At 41.3% G+C, this 17,868-nt stretch overlaps 1 long non-coding RNA gene across 2 annotated transcripts in view; it reads left to right on the top strand.

Annotated features, from left to right (window-relative positions):
• LOC115517952 overlaps positions 1–17,868 on the top strand; it is a 31,399-nt gene that overhangs the window by 1,619 nt on the left and 11,912 nt on the right. The window lies entirely within an intron of this gene.

Below are 17,868 nucleotides of genomic sequence, written 5' to 3' on the forward strand. Positions count from 1 at the left end.
GACCTGTCCTGTTAACGTCTAGAGAAAATCAATACTTTTTTATTCTTATTCATCACAGGGTGCAAATCACCGTGCTTTACATAGCAAAATGTATATAGGTAAAGATTAACGATGACATTTAATAAAAAAGATTGCTTTAAGCAGTAGGTCGCTGTGTTAGTTTGCTTGAGCTTCAATAACAAAATACAGTTGACTGTGAATCACTATTTATTTTCTCACTGTTCTGAAGATTACAAGTCCCAGATGAAGGTCTGGCAGGCTCGGTTCCTGTTGGGAGCTCTCTTCCTGGCTTGTACACGGCTGCTTTCTCACAGTGTCCTCCCTGTTGCAGAGAGAGAGAGAGAGAGAGAGAGAGAGAATTCTGATCTCTTCCTCTTCTTTTTTTTTTATGTTTATTTTTTTTTTTGAGAGGAAGAGAGAGAGTACAAGCAGGGGAGAGGCAGAGAGAGAGGGAGACAGAGACTCCCAGGCGGGCTCCACGCCACCAGCATGGAGCCAGACTCTGCCTCCAGCTCATGAACTGTGAGATCACGACCTGAGCCGAAATCCAGAGTTGATCACCCAACCAACTGAGCCGCCCGGGCGCCCCTCTTCTTCTTCTTATAAGGACTCTAATCCCATCATTGGTACCCTGTCCTCATGACCTCATCTAAACCTAATTACCTCCCAAAGTCCTGCCCTCTAAGTACCATCATATTGGGGGGTAGGGCTTCGGCCTGTGAATTTGGGAGAACACAATTCAATTCATAGCAGTATCATTTTTGCTTGATTGAATATAGCTTTTGGGTTAGGGTATCCTGGAAAGTCATGTTGGAGATCTGTTAAGGTCCTTTCTCTGCCTCAACGGTACAAAGCCCCCAAACGTTTTAGAACTGCAGGTTTACGTATTATTTAAGGTTCACGGAAAACCAGTAAATGTTCTGTGACTTCATGGAGGCCAAACCTCATATAACCATCCTAAAACTCAGTTGATTATAAAGATTAAACATAGATTATAATCTTTGACAAAGACAGTTTGGCCGGAAAACATTTAAGCAATCTTAATCCTAATTCTTTTTTTTTTTTTTTTTACATTTTTTTTTTGTTTTTTTGTTTTTGAGACAGAGAGAGACAGAGCATGAATGGGGGAGGGGCAGAGAGAGAGGGAGACACAGAATTGGAAGCAGGCTCCAGGCTCTGAGCCATCAGCCCAGAGCCCGACGCGGGGCTCGAACTCACAGACCGCGAGATCGTGACCTGAGCCGAAGTCGGACGCTTAACTGACTGAGCCACCCAGGCGCCCCCTTAATCCTAATTCTTAAAACCCTTTCGAAAACTCTGTCTTGAGATGAAGATTTCCATCTTTCTTTAGATCCCTGCTGTCCAATAGAAATATAATGCAAGCCTTACATAGAATTTAAAGTTTTCTATTAGCTATATTAAAAATACTAAAAATAAACAGGTTAAATTCATTGTAATATGTTTTCTTTAACCCAGTGCATTAAAAATAATACCATTTTGACATGTAATCAATATAAACATTAATGAGATATTTTACGTTCTTTTTTTGGTACAAAATTTTGAAAACGGTGTGTATATTATACTTGGAGGGCAGATCAATTCAAATTAGCCAAATTTCAAGTGCTCAATAGCCACATGTGGCTAGTGGCTACCTCACTGGACAGCTCTGATTTAGAGGAACTATGATTTGAACCATGCTATTTATATCCATACAGATGATTGCAACATTGTTTGTTTTATTAATAACTTTCAAAAAAGGAGATAAGCAGGATGGTATTATTGGATTTAAAACTTTATAAATCTTTGCTTGGAGTGTCTGGAATTGAAAATCCTGTCCTAGGTAGATTCTAGAATCTTTCAGGAAGCTTTAATAAAGATAAATATTGACTTTTCAGTTTAATGACAATTCCCCATCAGAAAGGTCATGGAAAGAATGGGCAACCCTGCTTTGGTCCCAATTTATCAATTTGTTTTTGGCCTAACTCATAGTTCCTCTTTCATTTATTTTATGGGTTTTAGTTATTACATTTTATTTTATTCTTTTACTTACTTATTTATTTATTTATTTATTTATTTAGTGCTTTATTTTTGAGAGAGACAGAGAGACAGAGAGACAGAGAGACAGAGAATCCAATGCAGGCTCCAGACTCTGAGCTGTCAGCACCGAGCCCGATGTGGGGCTTGAACTCGTGAACCGCGAGATCATGACCTGAAGTCAGACGCTTAACCGCCTGAGCCATCCAGGCACCCCTAGTTATTGTATTTTAAAGGAAAGGAAGAAGTATCTCTAAGAGATTACTTAAGTGAAAATGAGATCTTAGAACACTCCACAAATACTACCTCATATTTTTATAGGACTTCTCTTATAGGAGTGCAAAGATATTTATACATTGTCTAATTCTCTGAATTGCTATATGAGGTTGGTAGATACTACTATTCCAATTTTGCAAATGAGGAAAATCCTAAGACTAATTTTTAGTGCAACTTGGGGATGGTATACTGGTTTTCTGACAATCTTGAATGTGATGCATTAACCTTGCTACATTTCTGTCATTTCTTTAAAATAAATATTTAATGTTCTTGTTTTTTGAGATCTAACTTACATGCAGTAAAGAATATAAGTCTGAAGCATACACCTCAATCAGTTTCTTTTATTTTGATATACATCCATGTAAATCCCCTGCCCCAGATTAAGATACAGAACATTTCCGGCCCACCAGCATGCTCCCTGTGGTCCCTCCCAGCAGATAACCCCCACCCCCCGGGAAACCACAGTTCCAAAACCACAGCTCAATTTGTACCTGTTCTTGAACTTCATATAGATGGAATCGTAGCGTATGCTACCTTGGGTCAGGTTTCTTTTGGTCAACTTTACATCTGCGAGATTCATTCACATTGGGTATAGTGGCAGTTCTGTCTTCCATTGCCGTGTATAAACCTACCAGAATATTTTTTACCCATTCTGTTAATGGATATTCTTGTACATTTTTTTTTCTTTTTTTAACTAAAGGATATTGACCTGCAGTGTTCCATCAGTTTCCGGTGTACAGTATGATGATTTAACAATTCTGTACATTACTCAGTGTGCGTCAAGATAAGTGGGCTCTTAATCCCTTTTATCTGTTTCATCTTTTCCCCGACCCATCCCTCCTCTGGCAGCCACCAATTTGTTCTGTTTTTAAGATTCTGTTCTTTTATTTGTCGCTTTTCCCCCCTCTGTTTTGTTTTAAAATAGTGTTTTTTAAGTGTACTTATTTTGGGAGAGAGAGGTGGGGTGCAGAGAGAGAGAGAGGGAGAGAGAGAATCCCAAGCAGGCTCCACGCTGTCAGCACAGAGCCTGACGTGGAGCTTAATCCCATGACCTGTGAGATCATGACTTGAGTCTAAATCAAGAGTCCATGCTTAACCGGCTGAGCCACCCAGGTGCCCCTGTTTGTTTTGTTTTTTAAATTCCATATATGAGTGAAATTATATGCTATTTGTCTTTCTCTGACTGACTTATTTCACTTAGCATTATACCATCTAGATCCATCTATGTTATTGTAAATGGCAAGATCTCAATTTTTTATGGCCAAGTAATATTCCATTGTATGTCTATACCACATCTTCTTTATCCTTTCGTCTGTGGATGGACACCTGGGTTGCCTCTGTATCTTGGCAGTTGTAAATGCTGCAATGAGCATAGGGGTGCATATGTCCTTTCAAATTATTACTTTCATTTTCTTTGGGTGAATACCCAATAGTGGAATTACTGGATTATATGGTAATTCTATTTTTAATGTTCTGAGGAACCTCCATGCCATTTTCCACACTGCACCAATTTACATTCCCACCAATGGTTCATGAGGGTTCCTTTTTTTCCACATCCTCGCCAACACTTGTTTTTCTTTCTTTCTTTCTTTCTTTCTTTCTTTCTTTCTTTCTTTCTTTCTTTCTTCTTCTTCTTCTTCTTCTTCTTCTTCTTCTTCTTCTTCTTCTTCTTTTTCTTCTTCTTTGAGAGAGAGAGAGATAGAGAATCTCAAGCAGACTCCATGTTCAGCATGAACCTGATGCGGGGCTCTGTCCCACAACCCTGGGATCATAACTGGAGCCAAAATCAAGAGTTGGGTGCTCAACCCACTGAGCCACCCAAGCGTCCCACTTCTGTTTTTGATTCTGACCATTCTGACCGGTGTTAAGTGATATCATGTTGTGGTTTTGATTTGCATTTCCCTGATGGTGAGTGATGATGAGCATCTTTTCATGTGTCTGTTGGCCATCTGGATGACTTGTTTGGAAAAATGTCTGTTCAGTTCCTGTGCCCATTTTTAACTTGGATTATTACTATTATTATTATTTGGTGTTGAGTTGTATAAATTCTTCATGTATTTTGGATATTAACCCCTTATTAGATATATCATTTGCAGATATTTTCTCCCATTCAGTATGTTGCTGACTGTTTGATAGATGGTTTCCTTTGCTGTGCAAAAACCTTTTATTTTAGTATAGTACCAATAATTTAATTTTGCTTTTGTTTTCCTTGCCTGGGGAGATCTATCTAGAAAAACATTGCTAAGGCCAATGCCAAAAAGATTACTGCCTATGTTTTCTTCTAGGAGTCTCTGGTCTCAGGTCTCACATTTAGGTCTTTAATCCATTTTGAATTTATTTTGCATATGGTGCAAGAAAGTGGTCCAGTTTCAATCTTTTGTATGTAGCTGTCCGGTTTTCCCAACACCGTTTTGTGCAGAGACTGTCTTTTCCTTGTTATATATTCTTCCTTCTTTGTCATAGATTAATTGACCATAAAAGCATGGGTTTGTTTCTGGGCTCTCTGTTCTGTTCTCTTGATCTATGTGTCTGTTTTTATGCCAGTACCTTACAGTTTTGATTATGACAGCTTTGTAGTATTTCTTAAAATCTGGGATTGTGATAACCCAGCTTTGTCCTTAAGATTGCTTTGGCCATTTGAAATCTTTTGTGGTTCCACACAAGTTTTAGTATTATTTGTTCTAATTCTGTGAAAAATGCTATTGGTATTTTGATAGGGATTGCATTGAATCTGTAGATTGCTTTGGATAACATGGGCATTTGAACTATATTAATTCTTCCCATCCATGAGCATGGACTATCTTTCCATTTGTTTGTGTCATCTGTAGTTTCTTTCATCAGTGTTTTGTGGTTTTCAAAATACAAATCTTTCCTCATTTTTCCTTCATTAAGTTTGTCCCTAGGTATTTTATTCTGTTTGATATAATTATAAATGGAATTATTTTCTTAATTTCTCTTTCTGCTACTTTGTTATTAGTGTATAGAAACACAACAGATTTTTGTATATCGGTTTTGTATCCTGCAACTATGGAATTTATTTATTGTTTTGAATAGTTTTTTGGTGGAGTCTTTAGGGTTTTATATGTACAGTATAACGTCATCTGCAAATAGTGCTGTTTAACTTCTTCTTTACCAATTCCGATGTCTTTTTATTTCTTTTTCTTGTTTAATTGCTGTGGTTAGGATTTCCAGTACTATGTCGAATAAAAGTGAAGGGAATGGACATTCTTGTCTTGTTCTTTATCTTAAAGGTTTTAATGTTGAGTATGATGTTAGCTGTGAGTTTTTCAAATACGGCCTCAGCATAATGATTCAACGTTCCCTTGAAATCCACTTTTTTGAGCATTTTCATCATAAATGGATGTTGAATTTTGTCAAATTGCTTTTTCCACATCCATCATGATGATCATATGATTTTTGTCCTTCATTTTTTAAAATGTAGAATGTCAGGTTGATTGACTTACACATACTTAACCATCCTTGCATCCCCAGAATAAATTCCACTTGAACATGGTGAATGATCCTCTTAAAGTATTGTTGAATGTAGTTTGGTAATATTTTGTTGAAGATTTTTGCATCTATGTTCATCAGGGATATTGGCCTATAGTTTTCTTTTTTCTAGTGTCTTTGGATTTGGGTATCAGGGTAATGCTGGCCTTTTAGAATGTATTTGGAAGCTTTCCTTCCCCTTCTATTTTTTAGAATAGTTTGAAGAGCATAGGAATTCAGTCTTCTTTAAATTTATCTGTGAAAACAGCTGGTCCTGGACTTTTGTTTCTTGAGAGTTTTGTGGTTACCAGTTCAATTTCATTACTAGTAATTGAGCTATTCAGATTTTTCTATTTCTCCCTTATTCAGTTTTGGAAGATCTTATGTTTCTATGTAGCTCGTGTTTTCATTCTCAATGGTCTTAACATCCTTCATTTTTAATGAAGCTAATTTCATAAAACTTTATGTCATGTTTAGATATTATTTTCTATCTGTATAAACTTTTTTTAAACTTGAATTTGTCAGTATATTAATTTCCTGAGGCTGCTGTAAGACATTACAACAAACTTGGTGACTTAACACAGTAGAATTTGGTCTCTCTGGAGGCCAGGAGTTGGGCATCAGTAATTCTGGGCTATTGTCAAGGTGTCATCAGGGCTGTGTTCCCTACAGAGTCTCTAGAGGAGAATCTGTTCATTGCCGCTTTCTGTGCCTTTCCTCTTCCAGCTTCTGGAGGCTACTTGCATTCGCTGACTTGTGGCCACATCATTCCCATCTCTGCCTTTGGCTTCACAACCTTTTTTCCTCTGTGTGTGTGAAGTCTCTCTCTACCTCTCTTTTCTAAGGACTCTTATGATGGCATTTAGGGGCCATCCTGATTTTCCAGGATAACTCCCTGTCTCCCCTTAATGTAATCATATCTGCAAAGATCCCTTTTTCATATAAGGGTATGTTCACAGGCCTCAAGGGTTTGGACACGGATCTTTTGGAGATACACCATTCAGTCTCACAGTCAAACTGACTCCAGTGTAACGAAACCCCAAGGTAAGATAGTGACATTATAGGCAAAGTTCTGGCTGGGAGCTGGAAGACTTGAGTGTGACCGCTTGTGCAAAATTTTACTGTCTGTGGGCCTCAGTTTCTTTACCTATGAGAATAATAACATATGCCTTTTCAACTCTACAGAGTTGTCTAGTTGTGGAATTCTGCATGTAAAAGGGTTTTGAGCTATTAAGATTTAGGGTCGTGTAGTATTAATCCGTGTCGTACCAGAGGAGACGTGATTCCGTGTCTGGCCCTTGAAATTGCAGTTCTCATATCTGCATCCTCAGAGGTGTCCGGGCTGTGGGCGGAGTTAACCTGGATTCTCTCCCCGAGTTGGAGACAGTGTAGTATCAGAGTTTGGAGTGTATCCTCTGGTTTCAGACTTGCTGCGTTTGAAGCCCAGCCTGATCGCTTCCCCGTGGTACAATCTGGAGCTCTTTGGGGTCTGAAATAATAGAGTGCCGTCCCAGCGCTCTATCCAGGCACAATTGAACCTAAAGAATTGTTAAGTAGTGGAAGGAGGTTAGCTACTTAAAGGAGCAAAAGGCGTGTAAGGGATCCACAAGGTGCACCCACCACATCTTGGCTGAGGAGAGGGGACAATAAAGGAACTGAGGACCCGGCCGGGAGTCAGTCCTCTCCAGAGAAGCCGCGGGGACCTCGGGAACATGCAGCCCGCTGGTGGGAAAGGACTTTCCAGAAGGTAGCGCCATTCTGCAGAAGCAGCTATCTGTGAGGACGGTGTGGCCCCGGGGTACAGCTGGGGACTCGCCCAAAGCTGGCTTCTGGTTTCCCTTGCTGCCTAACAAACACGGAGGGCCAGGGCCTGTCAGGGAGGACCATCCTGGGGCTGCTGCCTAACATTCGGCCAGTCCCAGCTCACAAAGCCGGGCAAAGGAGGGTGGGTCTGGAGCTGAGAAACCAAACATTGATAACCGGCAGTTATTTACTCCCTGACACTGTGTGTTCTTCACCTGGGAGCTGGGGGGGAATCATTGTGCCCCCCCACATAGAATTATCGTAGAAAGTAATGAATTCACGCAGGCGAGCGTTCAGACGAGCGGCTGGCACAGCCTCGGTCAGTTGTTCCTCCTGGATCTTATTTCTCAGGTCCGAGTCATGAGCTGACACGGAGGGACAAAGACGACGCGGCCCCTGGCCTCACAGGGCCTCCCCTTTAGTTTGAGGCTGGTCAGATTTGAGATACTTCCTAGTTTATATTTTAAGGAATAACACTGTCTCAAAGCCTACCTCCCAGAATTTTAAAAACTTCTTCCCATAGTAGAACAATTTTTTTTTTTTTTTTTTTTTTTTTTTTTTTTTTTTTTGCTGGAGCTTTTTCAGCAGGGACATATGCGTGCTATTTTTCTGACTCTGTGAATGAAGAAATCGGTGCCAAATCAGCGACTTCCTTGATCCGATACTTAACTGGCTGCCGTGGGTCAGGCAGTGTCCTAGGCACTGGGGATATAGATGCAAACAAGGCACAACCAAAGGTTTCTGTCCGCGTGGAGCTTAGATTGCTAGGTGGGGGCTGGAGGCGACAGGCAGTAAGCAAACTAAATAAAACTACGGCCCAAGTGGTAAACACTCTGGTGAAAATTAAAACCGGGAACAGGGACCAACTCGATTCTTCTTCTCGAGTCTCACTCCTCGAGAGGAATTGTGTGTGTCTGTGGTTTGGTGCCAGTCCCTGGTCCATTCTTCGGTTCCGTATCATTGGTAGAAACTAGAAACCCGAGGAGCCCAGGAAAGCCTGTGCCGGGACAGTTTGGGGTTAAATGTGAGTTGGGTTCTTTGTGCCAGTCTTCTCTCCGTACCGAAGACAGGCGCCCTTCTTCGGTCCATTCAGGCTCGTCGTACCGAGTTTCACAAACACTCTGTGGGCAATGAAGCCCTCTCCCTCAGTTCTCTCTTACCTGCCAGGCTGGTGGTGATGATGTCTGGTGAGTTGCTGAACCCCGTCTTTTTCACTTTATGTCTGAATGGCAACATCTCCTTAAATCTGAGTAAGCCCTCTGTGTTAAGTTCTTTTTTTTAGAAAATTTTAACACATTTTTTAAAAGTTTATTTACTTATTTTGAGAGAGAGAGCACGAGTAGGGGAGGGGCAGACAGGGAGGGAGAGAGAGGCCAAGGCAGCATAGAGCCCGCTGCGGGGCTCGAACTCACCAACTGTGAGATCATGACCTGAGCCAAAATCGAGTCGGACGCTTAACCGACAGAGCCACCCAGGCACCGCTCTGTGTTAAATCCTTAAAAAAAAAAATCTTTTCTCTTTTGAATATTCATGGGAATGGCTGCTCTCCAACCTATGAATTGAAAGTAAAAGTTTTGGACTAATCTCTTCCATTTAATTCCCCCGCCGCAGAGACTTCAGAAACAGGTCTGAAAATTATAGGAACCACAAATTTAAAAAGTGTTAGTTTGATATGTCTGAAATTAATGCTTTAATTTATTCACCACAGAATGTCTTCACACATCGCTGTTTTGTGTAATTTATACCATATACTGTCTACTCAAGTTAATGTGTGAAGCATGGTTAAATTACGCCTAAAAAGGAATATGAAAACTATCTACAATATGGTGACGGGAAAAGGGCCTAAGTAGGAGCAATGGGGCAAAATTTAAATAAGACAAATTGAAATAGAAGCTTCAGAAAAACTGTCAGGTGTCTTAAGATGTGCCTAACTAGAACACGCTCCTCGGAAAAGACTTTAAAACATCCAGAGAAGTCTACTGGGAAAGGGGCAGACAAAGTTCTCGAAAATATTTCTATAGGGAACACGTAACTGTACATATGGCCTAAAAAATGGACTAGATAACCTAATAGGCTTTTGCGTGTCTCGTACCTTCAGCTTTCAGTGTTTGGTTAATCTTGTCAAAGTAGGTTTGGGATAAAGATCAAATGAACAATTGTAGAGAAGAGGGAGATGTATTTTTTCAATATTATTTCATTTGTTCTTTTCACCAAAGTGTATGGCATGCTGACAGGACTGTCATCCATTTTCTTATGGCTAATTTAAGGCTGGTAAAGGGTGCCAGGCCCATAGCTCGGGAGGCCGCCATTTGCCCTACACTCCCCTGACCTTGTGCTCAGCCTCATTCTCTGAGGGAGAGAACCAGAAAGGCAAGATGCTCTCTCTGTGATGTGGTGTTGTTTTGTTTTTGAGGTTAATAATACAATACTAATGAGCATTTTTGAATGTTAGCAATTTGGAGATTGCATTCGTTAATTCCCTGAAACTCCTCCTTATGTGCAAAGCCCTTCTGGGTTTTAGGCTCCGTAGAAAATCAAGATCTCTGGGAGACTGCTCCTGCCTTTAGTGAGAGTACAGTTTGGTAAGCTGCTAAAATGAGAAACAGCTGCTGTCTTTTTCATTTTTTAATGTTTATTTGTCTTAGAGAGAGAGAGAGAGACAGAGCACGAGCAGGGGAGGGGCAGAGAGAGAGGGAGGTACGGAATCTGAAGCAGGCTCTAGGCTCCGAGCTGTCAGTGCAGAACCGGACGTGGGGCTTGAATTCATGAACCACAAGATCATGACCTGAGCCGGAGTCAGAAGCATAACCTACTGAGCCACCCAGGCTCCTCAAAAGAGCTGCTGTCTTTACATGGGCCATCACTTCTAAAACAGTGAATGCTCAATGGGAAATGGAATTCAGACAGGTGAGTGATGAGGGGCTGGGGAGAAGGGGTGTGCAGGAAGAGATCACCAGGTTGAGTGGGAATAAGTTTATTTCCCCCTGTGATTATTTAATGGCCTTGTTTTTACTCTCCCATTAATCAAGGTTCTCCAGAGAAACAGAATTGATGGGAGATAGATATAGATATAGATATAGATATAGATATAGATATAGATATAGATATAGATATAGATATAGATAGATAAAGAAATTCCTTTAGGGAATTGGCTCACATGATTGCAGGTGGTAAGGAGTCCCAAAATCTGATTCTGCAAGCTTGACACCCAGGAAGGCCAGTGGTGTAGTTCAGTCCGAGTCTGAAGGCTGGAGAACCAGATGGGCTAATGGTGTCCATCTCAGTCCAAGGGCAGGAGGGCACTGATGTCCCAGCTCAGGCAGGCAGGGAAGGAAGCAAAAGGGGAGAATTCCTCCTTCCTCTGCCTTTTTGTTTTCTTTGGACCTTGAATGGTTAATGCTCACCCACATTGGGGAGGGCGATCTGCTTTACTGGGGCCACCAACTCACCTGCTAATCTCGTTGCAAACACCCTCACAGATGCACCCAGAAATAACATTTACTTTGAGCTCCCCATGTCCCAGTCAGGTTGACACATAAAATTAACCATCACAACTCTTAAGTCGTATTTCAGCGTAAGTTTTCAGTCGTGAATAGCATAAGTTTTAGGCTTCCTTAGAGGAGACACCTGTTGTTGTCTAAGCCTTCACTTGAGCCTCATCCTGTTTCACACACTGAAGGGCTTCTCTCTCCTTGTTCCCCTGCTCTGTTCTCCCGGAAGCTCTGCTGTCACATGGGCTGAATCTCCTTGACCCCATCCCCCATGAGTCTCCCACTGTACAGGCACAGGAAGAGGTTCTGTACTCCCCACCTCCTGGGCTGCTGCTGTCTTGAACTAGCACAGACCCAGTCCAGCCTGATGGGGCCAACCAAGGGTCTTTCATTGCCTCTGCAAAATCCTGGATTGTTAAAACTTTGTTAAGAATGCTTGCGTGAGGGGTGCCTAGGTGGCTCAGTTGGTTAAGTATCTGACTCTTGGTTTTGGCTCAGGTCATGATCTCATGGTTTGTAAGTTTGAGCCCTGTGTGGGTCTCTGCACTAACAGTGTGGAATCAGGGTGCCTGGGTGGCTCAGTCGGTTGAGCGTCTGACTTCGGCTCGGGTCATGATCTCACAGTTTGTGAGTTCGAGCCCCATGTCGGGCTCTGTGCTGACAGCTCAGAGCCTGGAGCCTGCTTCGGATTCTGTGTCTCCCTCTGTCTCTGCCCCTTCCCTGCTCATGCTCTGTCTCTCAAAAATGAATAAACATTAAAAAAAATTTATAACAGTACGGAATCTGCTTGGATTCTCTCTTTCTCTGTCTCTCTGCCTCTCCCTCCCTCTTGCTCTCTCTCAAATAAATAAATAAATAAATACACAAACATTTTAAAACATTGTGTAAAAAAAAAAAAGAATGCTTGAATGAGATCTGTCTTTTGGGGGAAATGTAGTTTTTAAAAAAGCAAAGCAAGACAAGTAAAATTGGATGTCAGCTATAAAACTTAAGTGATCTGGTACATCTTCTGGTTTCATAATTTGATTGTTAGTAATTAATAATCCATGTAAATACATTATACAACTCTAGTAATTTTTACTAATTTCATTGAAGTCATTGATAATGACATTTTAAATTAGATGTAAATCTATGTATACAATTCTATTAATTTTTACTAATTTGATTGAAGTTGTTTTTAATTACCTTTTAAATAAGATGTAAATATATTCCATGTTTGCTTTGAAAGTAATGACCCACCCCCATGCTGCAATAGTTTCAGTCTCTGAAGAATCAGTCTGAGACTCCTTTTCCTTTTCTTAAGAGGATGAGCAGGACTGAAGGTAGGCACGTGAGAATAAGCCAGTTTAGACAGTGTTTATCACTGAAAGTCTTCACTTTTCGACTCGGTCTACATTAGCGTTTTGCAAGACAAAAACATCATGAGCTTTTGAGCACTTTGGTTAATGCCTACCCTTCACCCCTCAGTTCTCCAGGTCAGCATGGTTCTCTTTTACCATAGTGTCTTTGATCTATTTGTCTTCTCAGTTTGGTAATGCAGATTTCTTTCAGATTTTAAACAAAAATGTTCCCGCAAGCAATTTGCCTTGAAATTCCCATCTCCCTTCCAGAAACGGAGAAAAGGCTGTGCACTCCTCTGTGCAAGCTGAGCTGACAAATAAATTGTTACCTGGCTACAGCGTCGTGTACGCTGTGAGGACAAGCTGACTTGGTTTCTATGTCTAGTACATCAACAAAACATTTCCAGCTACTTAAGCATCTTACTACTCCAGATTGCCTCTGCCTAATCCTGCTGTTTTCAGAGACTGCCTTTCTTCCTACTCCCCCCCCACCTTTTTTAATATTCTGATGTTTTAGGTACATTTTTAGTGGGCAATTCAAGAGAAAGTGTATACCTAAGAATTCTCATTTTTAAGCCTAAGATAATCACTTGTGGTTGATATTCTCCTCACTGATTGTCCTAAATTAGGGTTACCAGATCTCCAGAGAAAGTCAACAGGACCACCCAGTTAAATTTGAACTTCACATAAAGAATGAATACTTTTTTTTTCAAGTGTAAGTATACCCCATACAATATTTGGGACATATTTATACTAAGTAATTATTTGTTCTTTATGTGAAATTCAGACTTAATTCAGTGTACCGTATTAAAATTTTTTTTAACTTATTTTTGAGAGAGAGAGAGACAGAGACAGTGTGAGTAGGGGAGGGGCAGAGAAAGGGAGACACAGAATCTGAAACAGGCTCCAGGCTCTGAGCTGTCAGTACAGAGCCTGACATGGGGCTCAGACTCACAAACCGTGAGATCATGACCCGAGCCGAAATCGGATGCTTAACCGACTGAGCCACCCAGGTGCCCCCAGTGTACTGTATTTTATTTGGCCACCTTATCATACATGGGAATTTCTGCTTTGCAGTTTCTCTACCCTCCAATCCCCAGTGTTTCTTCTGGGGTTCAGAGTCCAAAGAGAGGGAGAGGGAGTAGGGATATAGGAATGGATCCTTGACTTTCATTATCAGGTCTTTGGCAGTTTCTGTGGCTTTCAACTCCCTTTTAAACCTAGAAAAGTGGTACTTAGGTATCAGGTAAAAGGGGAGGGACCCCAGGAATAATGTAGCTCCAGGGATGAGGTAGCTTCTTATGACACTGTTTACGCATCCATTTAAATCAATACCAAGTTGGGGCGCCTGGGTGGCGCAGTCGGTTAAGCGTCCAACTTCAGCCAGGTCACGATCTCGCGGTCCGTGAGTTCGAGCCCCGCGTCAGGCTCTGGGCTGATGGCTCAGAGCCTGGAGCCTGTTTCCGATTCTGCGTCTCCCTCTCTCTCTGCCCCTCCCCCGTTCATGCTCTGTCTCTCTCTGTCCCAAAAATAAATAAACGTTGAAAAAAAAATTTAAAATCAATACCAAGTTATCCAGACCCCAGCGGGCCTGCAGCAGTATATACCAGTGAATATGTGGTCCTTGAACTGTTCATCTAGAGTCTATAGTCAGGTCATGTTGTACTTTATGCTGTCCTGACAGTTTATCTGGTTGAGATCACTCATCACACGACTGCTATTTAGTGAAATGGAATTCTGCTTGTAAGACATTGGTATGACGGGGCGCCTGGGTGGCGCAGTCGGTTAAGCGTCCGACTTCAGCCAGGTCACGATCTCACGGTCCGTGAGTTCGAGCCCCGCGTCGGGCTCTGGGCTGATGGCTCGGAGCCTGGAGCCTGTTTCCGATTCTGTGTCTTCCTCTCTCTCTCTGCCCCTCCCCCGTTCATGCTCTGTCTCTCTCTGTCCCAAAAATAAATAAACGTTGAAAAAAAAAATTAAAAAAAAAAAAGACATTGGTATGACAAGGAAAAAATTCATATTTCAGGATTCACAGCCCCTTCTCCCCTTCCTCACCTTGAAAAAGAGAGTTTTCTTTTTACCTGTGCTGTGTCCCTGGTCCTAGGATTGCACAGGACCAGGTTAATGCATGAGAGAGGGAATCAAATGCAGCCAAGGCCAGTTCATTTGATCTCAGGAAGCAGTACGGTGAGAAAAGAACAGATAGAGAAGATAAGAGTGGTAGGCAGAAAAAGAACAGAGGGGTATGTGTGTGGAAGGGGTCATAGGGGAAAGAGCGAAAAGGGGGGATTTTAGATGGAAAGGAGGTCTGGAGGCAGTGTTCCTGCCCGGCTCTGTGAGATACCAGAGAGGAGAAAGAAAAGATTTTCAGGAAGCTGTGCTGTGTGTTGTAGGATTCGTCACCCTCTTGGCATTTTTTGAGAGACCGTGGTTAATATTATATTTATCTAATGACTCTTACTTTCTCAGAGATTTCCTCTGGATGGGAATTATCCTGAAATACACCTACATGCAACCTAGCTTACGCAATTTACACAACATGAGGCAGAAGGAAAAAGCAGGGCAGTAAGGATCCATTAAATTCCAATCAGATACCTATTTTGGCAGCAAAACTGTAAAACTAGTACCTCACTTATTTCATCATTACAACATTCCCCGGGAAGAGCTAAAACGGGTATTCCCAATAGGAACACTAAAGCATAAATTGACGTTGTCTGTTCATGTCTTTATGACGTTATGGATTTTCTCTCTACCTTCCTCCCTTTCCCTCACATAGTTACATACACGTGTGACATGACATACATGTGACATAGGATCGTAAGATAAATACACTTTATTTTTGTCATGCAAGGTAGAAGTTACATTCCAAATTAATGTTTTTTTTTTCCTCCCAAAGTTGTTGATACGGATGCTACAGTCTTTGCATCTGTGCGTCATTGTCTCAGATTGCATTACATTTGAACATTGCATTGTTCAAAACCATTGGGATCTCCTGTGGTGGCATAACCTTCAGAGTTTTGTCAAGTTACTTCGAATATCTTCAGTGATGGAAAATCTTCATCCTTAACGATGTATTTGACTTCTGGAAACAGCCAAGGATTATTTGGAACATGCCTTGATGGATAAAACATGTAATGATAATAGATAACACTTCTGGATAAAAACAAGATAGGAAAATTGATGACGCTTTTCGTATAGCTCATAAACTGAAAATAATTATAAAAAATAAGGTATTCTAAGTTATTTTTGAGTAATGGATTGTGTTAAATAAAATAGTAGTCTACTGAAAAACTATCTCAAAATAATCATTTGTTTGCAACTGTGTTACTTTATTTGTTCATTCATCTATTCATTCAACATTAATTCAGTAGACACGCCATGAGGACCTACCCTATCTTAAATGGTACCTCCGAAAAGAAAACTTTGTTCTTGTCCTCAAAGAACTTCTATTTCTATAGAGAAAAAGATATACAAGCATGATTTTAGTATGCAGATCTTATCTGAAACCTTTGATGGGTTTTAGAATTCAGAATATTTCACATTTTTACAAAGTAAATACGGTAAGAGGCCAGTCACTATAGCTGTAGAACATTACCCAAAATTTTGTGCCTTAAAACAACAAAAACGTTTGTCTTTCTCATGAATCTACATTTAGATTCATGGCTTGGCATGAATCAAGCCTTGGCATTCAAGGCTTGGCATCAGCTGATCTTTGCTCCATTCAGCCAACAGTGGGGGGCACTTGAGTGCTGAGGACAGGCGTCAACCACCCCCTCATGTCTGATAGTTGATGCTGGTTGGTGGTTAATAATGGCTGGTGGTTGAGACCTTGGCTGGGGTTGTGGGCTAGAACAGTTTCGGGTGGCTTCACTGTGGCTGAGCTTCCTCACAACATGGTGGCTGAGTTCAAAGGGCAAGCATTTTGGGGGAGAAGGGAAAATAGGCAGAAGCCATATCACCTTTGATGACCTAGCCTTGGAAGTCAAGCCATGTCACTTACACCACTTTTATTCATAAAAGCACTCCCATTTTCAAGGGGGAGTTTTACTTGATAAGTAGTAAAAGTTCTAGAATAACTTCTGGGATGAGAAATGCTGCAGTAGCCATTTTTGGAATGGTGCATATACTCTAGGTGTGTGTACCCTGTGTTCCAGACCATTATCAGTGCTGTCTGAGGCTTCACTGTGCGATGAAACCCATGAATAGTTCTGCAACAAAATGAATGAATATTAAAGTGGACTAAACTGAGATTATTTAAAAATTTTTTTTCAATGTTTATTTATTTTTGAGAGACAGAGAGTGACAGAGTGTGAGTAGGGAAGGGGCAGAGAGAGAGGGAGACACAGAATTCACAGCAGGCTCCAGGCTCTGAGCTGTCAGCACAGAGCCTGACATGGGGCTCAAACCCACGAACCGTGAGATCATGACCTGGGCTGAAGTCGGACGCCCAACTGACTGAGCCACCCAGGCACCCCTAAATTGAGATTATAAATATAAATAGTTCAATTCAGGTTCTGTCACCAAATGGGTTTCCAAAAAATATTTCCCTTTTAAGAGATTTCTGGATTTTAGACTTTCTAGTCAGTGGTTTTTGAGTTGTAATATAATTTGTGCTGATGGAGGAGATAGGCATTTACAACACATGTCGAAGAAGAGACTGTAGGAGAACTAGAGGAGTAAGAGATCTTTACAGAACAGGTAACTGAAAGTGGATTCTTTAGGAAGGGTGTTCCAAATCAAAGAAATGCCAACAGAATGGAGATCTGAGTGTGGAAAAAAGCAAGATTTAAAAATAGCTAGAATATATACATGAGAGAGTTTTAGGGGCCAGATCAGCAAGAGTCTTGGATGCCATATTACGGAATTTGGATTTTAGCCTGTAGAGACAATATGAAACCAATTAGGGATTGTAAGCAGGAGAGGTACGTGATCATATTTGTCCTTCAGAACAATTATTTTGGTGACAAATAGTAGGTTGAGGGGTATGAGGATCTCGTTCACTCAGGACGCTCTTCAGTAGGCAGCTAGAATTTATGATTGCCTGAAATGAGAGCAAGGAAGAGGGGTGCCTGGGTGGCTCAGTAGGTTAAGCATCCAACTCTTCTTTTTTCTTTTTTGCTTAAATTTATTCTGAGAGAGAGAGACAGAGAGAGCACATGTGTGCAGGGGAGGGGCAGAGAGAGAGGAGAGAGAGAATTCCAAGCAGGCACTATGCTATCAGTGTAGAGCCCAACACAGGGTTTCATCCCACAACTGTGAGATCATGACCTGAGCCAAGATCAAGAGTCAGAGGCTTAACTGACTGAGCCACCCAGGCGCCCCAAGCATCTGACTCTTGATTTCGGCTCAGGTCATGTAATCACAGTTGTGAGACCCTCTTAAGCCCTGCTTAAGATTCTCTCTCTCCCTCTGTCTCTGTCCCTCTCCAGCTCTCT

This window comes from Lynx canadensis, chromosome B4 (genome assembly GCF_007474595.2).
Source record: "Lynx canadensis isolate LIC74 chromosome B4, mLynCan4.pri.v2, whole genome shotgun sequence".
NCBI lineage: Eukaryota > Metazoa > Chordata > Mammalia > Carnivora > Felidae > Lynx > Lynx canadensis.